Raw genomic sequence first — 8,287 nt, 5'->3', positions numbered from 1 at the left:
AATAAGGTCTTTCTTTGCAAGTTAAGGTATTTTTATTTTCCTATTGACTTTTTGTCTATTCTATCCATTAATGAAAGTGAGTTGAAGTCTCCAACTATTATTGAAGAACTGTCCATTTCTCCCTTCAATTTTGTCAATGTTTGTGTCATATATTTAGGAGTTCTGTGGCAGCTTTGTATATATTTATAATTGCTATATCTTCTTGTGTTGATTATGTTTATTTAACCATTCTGCCAATCTCTTCTTTTTCATTGAACAGTGAGTCCATTTATAGTCAAATTAATTCTTCATAAGGCAGGATGTACTTTTGCCACTTTGTTGTTTTTTTATGCATCTTATATGTTTTTTGTTCTTCAGTGCCTTCATTTATTGTCTTTTTTGTATTTAGTTGATTTTTTGTAGTGTACCATTTTGAGTCTTCCTTCTTTCCTTTTCTGCATATTTTTTACTTATTTTCTTTGTGGTTTCCTTGGGGATTGAAGTTAACATCTTAACTAACAATCTAGTGTGAAGTACACCAACTTAGTTTCAATAATGTACAAATACTTTGCTCCTATACATCTTTGACTCTCTCCCTTTATTCTGTTATTGTCACAGATTATATCTTTATGTACTATGTTCCCACTAATATAGATTTATAATAAGAATTTATTCATTTGCCTTTTAAATCATTTAGGAACAAAAGAAGGGTCACAAATCAAAAAGTGCAATAAAACTGGCTTTTATATTTACCTATATAGTTACCCTCACCAATGTTCTTTGTTTCCTTTTTCACATGGCTTTAAGTTACTATCCAAAGTCCTTTAGCATTTCTTCCATGGCAAGTGTACTAGGAGTAAACTCCCTTAGCTTGTTTATCTGGAAATGTCTTGATTTCTTTTTAATTCTTAAAGGACAGTTTCACCAGATATAGAATTCATGGTTAAAAGATATTTTTTTTTCCAGCACTTTAAATATATTACACCTCTGCTTTCTGCCTCCATGGTTTCTAGTGAGAAATGAGCTGGTTATTTTATTGAGGATCTCTTGTATGTGAAGAGTTGTTTCTCTCTTGCTGCTTTTAAGAGTCTTTATCTTTGGTTTTCAACAGTGTAACTATAATGTGTTCTCGTGTAGTTCTCTTTGAGTTTATCCTGCTTAGACAGAGGATAGATGAGCTTCTTGGATAGACAGGTAATTCATGTTGTTCATCAAATTTGGGAAGTTGTTGACCATTAATTCTTCAGATATTCTTTTTGCACTTTTTTCTCTCTTCTCCTTTTGGGATTCCCATAATGCGTATGTTGGTCCTTTGCTAGTGTCCCACAGGTCTCTTACTCTCTGTTCACTTTTATCCATTCTTTTTACCGTCTGCTTCTTAGACTGGATAATTCAATTGTCCTATCTTCAAGTTCACTGATTTTTTCTTCTGACTACTAAAATTCACTGTTGAATCCTTTGGTGGATTGTTGTTGTTTTTTTTTTTCATTTCAGTTATTGTAATTTTCAACTCTGAAATTTCTATTTGCTTCCTTTTATAATTTATATCTCCTTTTTGAAATTGGTATTTGTTCAGTCATAATTTTCCTGATTTCCTTTAGTTCTTTGTCCGTGATTTCTCCAACTCTTTGAGCTTGTTTAAGATAGGGGATTTAAAAATTTTCTAATATGTCCAATGTCTGGAATTCCTCAGGCATGATTTCGGTAAAGTATTATTTTTTTCCTTTGAATGGGTCATACTTTCCAGTTCTTTGTATGTCTTATGATTTTTCTTTGTTGAAACTGGAGACTCAAAAATGATAATGTGGTAATTCTGAAAATTATATTCTCCGTCTTCCCAGCATGCTAGTCTTGATTGTTGAAGGCTTAGCTTGTGTTCAGCCAGTGTTTTTAAAGACTTCCTTGAATGCCAAGAGCCTCAGAAGAAAAAATACCTCAATCTTTGTAGATTGGCCATGTACTGAGGCACCTTTAACGCTTGGCCTGGTCTTGTACAACTCTGCCTCAGCCTTCAGTTCCTGCTTGCACTGAGCCTAAAGTTCAGCCAGTGATGAAACCTTAGGGTCTTCTCAGGTCTTTTCTGAGTATATGTGTTGTCCTATGATGCACGTGCATTCTAAATTCCCCAGTATACATAGATGCTTTTGATTGCCCTAATTTCTCAAAGAAACTATCTTCCTGGCTTTTCCTCCAAGGCCTTAGGTATTGTATCAATTAGTCTTAGCCGTAATCTTTTGCAGGTTTTTTCATTCACTGTACAGTGTTTTAAAGCAATGCCTGACACTTTTCCTCCCTGCGAGTGTTTTGAATTAAGTGAAACAGAGAAGAGCATTTTGCATCAATCCTTTATATAGCAACCAGACTGTTTAGAACAGATACGCTCACTAGCTTGCAAATAAGGTCTGCTCTGCTCCCTCAGGAGCCATGGACCAGGGTCCCACACTGGGAGTATGATCTGCTTTCTTCCAGACTGACGCTAGCTTGGGAAGGGGTGTGGCAGGGAAATTTAAAACACCACAAAGCTTTCCAACCATTTTTAAATTGTCTTTTTTTTTTTTTAATTCAGTATTCACTTGGTTGTGTAAACTTTTCTCTGTTTATTAGAATTCTGGCAAAGCTTTTTTTTTTTTTTTTTTTTTTTAGTTTCTGCTTGTATTTCAGTAGTGCTTCTGTGGAGGGAGGGAATTTGGAGCTTAAGCTGCTGTTTTGCTGATGTCTCCTTTATGTTGAATTTTGAGAGTCTACTATATTTTCAGGACACAGTCTTTTGTCAGATATATTATTTACAAATCTGTACCCCCAGTACGGGCTGGTATGCTCATTTTAACAGTGTCTTTTACAGAGCAAAAAAATAATTTTGAGGAAGTTCAATTTATCACTTTTTTATTTTATGGCTCATGCTCCTGATGACTGTCTAAGAACTCTTATTGAGCCAAGGGTCACAAAGAATTGCTTCAATGTTTCTTCTAAAAGGTTTATAGTTTGATGTTTTACATTTAGGCCATTGATCCATTTTGAGTTTATTTTTTAATAAGATGTCAGGAAAAGGTCAAGTATAAATTTTTAAAATATGGACATCCGATTACACTGGCATAATTTGTTGAAAACACTGTCCTTCCTCCATTGGATTGTTTTTGTATCTTTGTTAAAAATTGATTGATATTTTATTATTCTCATTTTTTGACTCACTATTCTGTTCCATTCATCTATGTGTCTAGCCGTTCAGCAATACCACACTGTCTCAATCACTATAGTTCATAGTCATTCTTTTTTCTTAAATGCAATTTTATTATGATATTTTCACACACCAAATAATCCATCCAATCGATGGCTCACAATGTCATCATATATTTTGTGCATTATATAGTAATTCTTAAAATCAGATGTTCTATCAGTTTGGGGGCATATGGGTTTTAAACTACTTACAAACTTTTCTGTAGACTCAGTTCATCAACTTGTATTTTTCTGAAAAATCATCCATTTCAACTAATTTTAAGATGTATTCATTCTCTTTTTCGTTGCACCTCGGGAGGTGGTCAGCTGCCTCAGCATGAAATGGAACCTCTCCTTCCCAGCCACTGGCTGCACAGTGGACGATGAACGCAAGCTACATATCCTGAGAAGCAAATGGCCACAGAAGTTGCTGCGAAGGGTTATGTTGTCTGAATCAGCAATGGAAACGACAAGCAAGGTTTCCCCATGAAGCAAGGTGTCATGACCCATGGTTATGTCCACCTTTTACTGAATAAGGGACATTCCTGCTATAGACCAAGGAGACCTGGACAAAGAAAGTGCAAATCTGTTCGGTGTTGCATTGTGGATGCCAATCTGGGTGTCCTCAACTCTCAGCTTGGATATTGCAAAAAAAAGGAGAGACAGAAATTCCTGGACTGACTGATAACACTGCCTCGTCACCTGGGGCCCCAAAGAGCCAGCAGAGTCTGCAAACTTTTCAACCTCTCTAAAGAAGATGATGTCCGCTAGGATGATGTGTGAACAAAGAAAGTAAGAAACCCAGGGCCAACACACCTGAGATTCGGTGTCATTACTCAACAAGTTCTGCAACATAAACATGGGCATATTGCCCTGAAGAAACAGCATACTGAGAAAAATAAGGACGTGATGATATTGTGAGCCATTGATTGTACACCATGTATGGAATGTTTGTATGTTTAGAATGTTTGCATGTTTGTATGTTAACTTTTATCAATAAAAATATTTAAAAATTAAAAAATTGAAAAAAAATAAAAATCAGATAGTCTGAGTGCTCCACTTCTGTTCTTTTACAAAATGTTTTGGCTATGGTACTTCCTTCACCTTTCCATATACAGTTTTCTTGTTTTGTTTTGTTTTTTAAGCAGGAAGTCTGCTTTTTATTACACTGTACTTGACAAAGAGGTTAGTTGTATCAGTGATAGAAAAGGGGAGAAACAAGTAAGGGTGAGAAGCCAAGTTCTATATGGAGATGCTCACGGCAGAATGTTAAGAAATCTTTGGAAATGGGTAAGCATCAGCAGATATAGTTCCAAGAGGACAGGTAAGTCCTGTGATGAAAATTGTCTTATTTTCTAGATTCTTCCATGGCCAATCTATCAGCTTCTTCGTTGCCTTTGTTTTTTTGTTTTGTTTTGTTTTGGGGGGTGCATGGTCCGGGAATTGAACCTGGGTCTCCCTCATGCAAGGCGAGCATTCTACCACTGAACCACCTGTGCACCCGTTCTTCATTGTCTTTGATGTCACAATGACCAGGAACATATTTCCACTGAATAGCCATTCCTTGGGAAACTCAGTCAATTTTCTCAAAATCTACCCTGTTGACAACATTCCTTCTGGTAGCCGTTTTCCATGAATTTCCTTTCCAGTTATCAACCCATTCTGTCAGGCCTTTGACGACAAACTCACTATCTGTTCCAATAATGAGTTTATCCAGTTTTGGTTCTTCCCTTGTTCAATTGCTGTGCGGGCGGGCTGCCTGCAGTTCAGCTCTTTGGTTTGCCTGCCCCAGAAACCCTCTCACTTACACTTAGAAAACTGCCAGCTCCCCAGTAGACTCCAAATCCTGCTTTTGCACCATCTCTTCCATTATTTTTGCCGTTGCCTTCTACATAACAGCTGGAGTGTGGTCTTGGCCCCAGCCAAAAGCCTGTCCCTGTCATCCCCAGGAGCTCAGTTGTCCTTTCCAATCAGATTGCTCAGCGTCATCCCAGTATCCAGGTAGGGGGTGTCTTTGGTCTCCTCCATATACAGTTTTAATCAGATTTTTCAATATCTATTTAAAATCCTGCTGGAGTTCTTATTTAGATTGTATGGAATATATAGAGCAAGTTGAGGATAACTGCAAATTTAATAATACTGAGTCTTCCAATACCATGAACACATTTTATCTCTTCATATGTATAGGTCTTCTTTGATCAGTGTTTTCTAGCATAGTGTTTGTGTTTTGTCAGACTAGTACCAAATAATTTCAGTTTTGGGTGCTATTGTAAATGGCACTGCTTTAAAATTTTGATTCCCATTTTTTCATTGCTAGAATAAAGAAATATAATTGATTTTCACATGTTGGCATTGTTCCTGTGAATTTGTTAAACTCACTTATTAGTTCTGAGGGCATTTTATGTAAATTCCTTGAGATTTTCTAGGTAGACTAACATGTCATATGAGAGTTAAGACAGATTTATTTCATTCTTTTCAATTTTTACGCCTTTTTTAACCCCATTACATTGCAAGGACAATGTTGAATAGGAGTTGTGAGAGCAGACTTCCTTGCCTGGTTCTGATTCTTAGAGGGAAAAAAGCAGCCCACCTTCGACCACCAAATATGATATTAGCTGATTTGTTCATCTATTTGTTTGTTTGGGTCATGCCCTTTATCTGATTAATGACATTATATTCTGTTAATGGTAAGAATCTGTTGGAGGGAATACCTGAAGGATAAAGAAGAGATAGCCAGAGAAGGTGGGAAGGGCTTTTAGAGACAGAGAAGGAAGGGGAATTGTCAAGGAAGAGTCTCATACTACAGTTCAGTTCCAAGAAAGTGTTGGCCAGGCCAATGGGGAATCTTTGAACCAAGGTTTCCCATTTAAGAGGCTCCATGTCTCACAGCAATGGACCATTACTTGTAACCCCTCCATGCTCAGATGTTGGCTGGGAGCAGCCTGGAGGACGTATGGCCTTGGCATGAACGCAGATGAGGATCTAGGAGGCAGCATCTGGGGCCAACAGTCAGCCATGATCCTTGCAGCAGGAGACGAAGTGGTACATTTTCAAAGTTGTCACAAATTACAGAGGACTGGTCACAGTAGGGATAAAAGTCCCAACAATGTTAGGTATCTGTCTATGCCCTAGCTAGCCTCTCCCACCTGGACTCCAGCTTGGGGAGAAAAGGGAAGCCCCATTAGAGGGCACGTCCTGCACGGGCTGCAAACTTGGCAGCTTCAGAGACCACATGGAAGGCAGCCAAGGGGTGCGACAATGGAGAGTGGTGGGAACTGAGGGGAACCAGGATGTGGTTCATCCTCTAATAGACAGCTTTCAAAATACTCTTCAACAAGTAGTTACAGAACAGACCCCAGAGTTTGTCATGGGCTACATACCATCTTCTAGGATTTTTCCTTCTAGCTGCTCCAGAACATTGGAGGCTAGAGGAATAGACATTTTTTTATTATAATAATTGACCTTTTTTGTGAAAAACATACATGCAAAAAAGCAATAAATTTCGAAGGACAGCACAACAATTAGTTGTAGAACAGATTTCACAGTTTAGCATGGGTTACAATTCCACAATTTTAGGTTTTTACTTCTAGCTGCTCTGAGATAGTGGAGACTAAAAGAAATATCAATATAACATTTCAGCAAAAAATAAAAAATAAGTAGTTTGTTAAACACTACCTTCTTTGTATAACTCCACCATCACCTTTGATCTTTCTCCCACTCTTTAGGGATATTTGGGTGATGCCTATTCTAACTTTTTCACATTGGAAAGGGCTGTCAGTAACATGGGGTAGGGAGATAGAACTAGCTGATGCTCTAAAAAGGCTGGTCCCTCAAGGCTTCAGGACTTATCTGGTCCAGGGACCCATCTGGAGGTCGTCTGATTTATTATTAGTTACTTTTATTTTACAGAGGTATATATAATATATATATATATATATATATATATATATATATAACAAAGTACACAGATCTTAAGTGTACAGTTTGATGGATGCTTACATACATACACTCAGGTGGAATCACCACTAGGATCAGGATCCAGATTTATATAAAACATTTTCACTACCCTAGAGGACTTTCTTAATTAACATCACCCATCTTCCGATTTCTATAACACTAGATTGGTTATGCCTTTATGGAACGTCAAATAAATGGAATAATACGTCATGACTCTTCTGTGTTCAGCTTTCCCCAGTCAACATGAGGTCTGTGAGATCCATTCATGTTCTTCTGTACAGCAGCATTATTTTTATTGCTGAGACATATTCCATTGCATGGATATACCGCCATCTATTTACCCATTATACTATTGATGGACTTTTGGGTTGTATTCAGTTTGGAGCTTTCAGGAATACAGTTTTTATGAATAGTCTTGCACATATGTTTTTGTGGGCATATGCCCTTATTTCTCTTGGGTATTTAGGAGAGTATCCAGGTCATAGGATAGTGTATGTTGAGCTCTAATAGACACAGCCAAATGGTTTTCCAAGGTATTTGTACTAATTTACATTCTCTCTAGCAATATATTAGAGTTCGCTTGATATTGTCACTATGATTTTAGCCATTTCAATAGGTGTTAAGTTCAGAATTTTAAAATCCAATGTGCTAGCCAAGCAAAAAGGGCGTTTGGGGCCTGCAGGCAGCTAGCATGAAAACTTTGCACCGAAGAGCATTTCATTGCCTGCTTAGGTGTCCTCCCCCCACACACACACATAACACATCTGGAAGTCAAGCTCTTCTTCCACTCCTCTGAGCACATGTGTGCTCCTCCTTAGGCTAACTGCAAGCCCCTGCAGCAGTTCCCACCTCTCCACCCCTCATCTCCCCAGTCGCAACATCCCCAAACTACACAGGCCATGGCGTGTCCTAGGTCATTGTCGTTACTACCATCATCATCATCACCAGTTGGTCATGCACAAACACAAAAGGTGTAAAATTCGAAAGTCAGGAAAGCGTGCATTAGTGATCTGTTGCTAGATAACAAACTACCTCAAAACGTAGGGACTTAACAACAATGTAAATGTAACTAACACAAGTGAATTGTATGCTTGAAAGTAGTTAAAATGAAACATTTTAGGTTCTGGTGTGTATTACC

Source organism: Tamandua tetradactyla, chromosome 16 (assembly GCF_023851605.1).
Source record: "Tamandua tetradactyla isolate mTamTet1 chromosome 16, mTamTet1.pri, whole genome shotgun sequence".
Taxonomy (NCBI): Eukaryota; Metazoa; Chordata; class Mammalia; order Pilosa; family Myrmecophagidae; genus Tamandua; species Tamandua tetradactyla.
The sequence above is the reverse complement of the archived record's forward strand: the minus strand, read 5'-3'. Positions refer to the sequence as shown.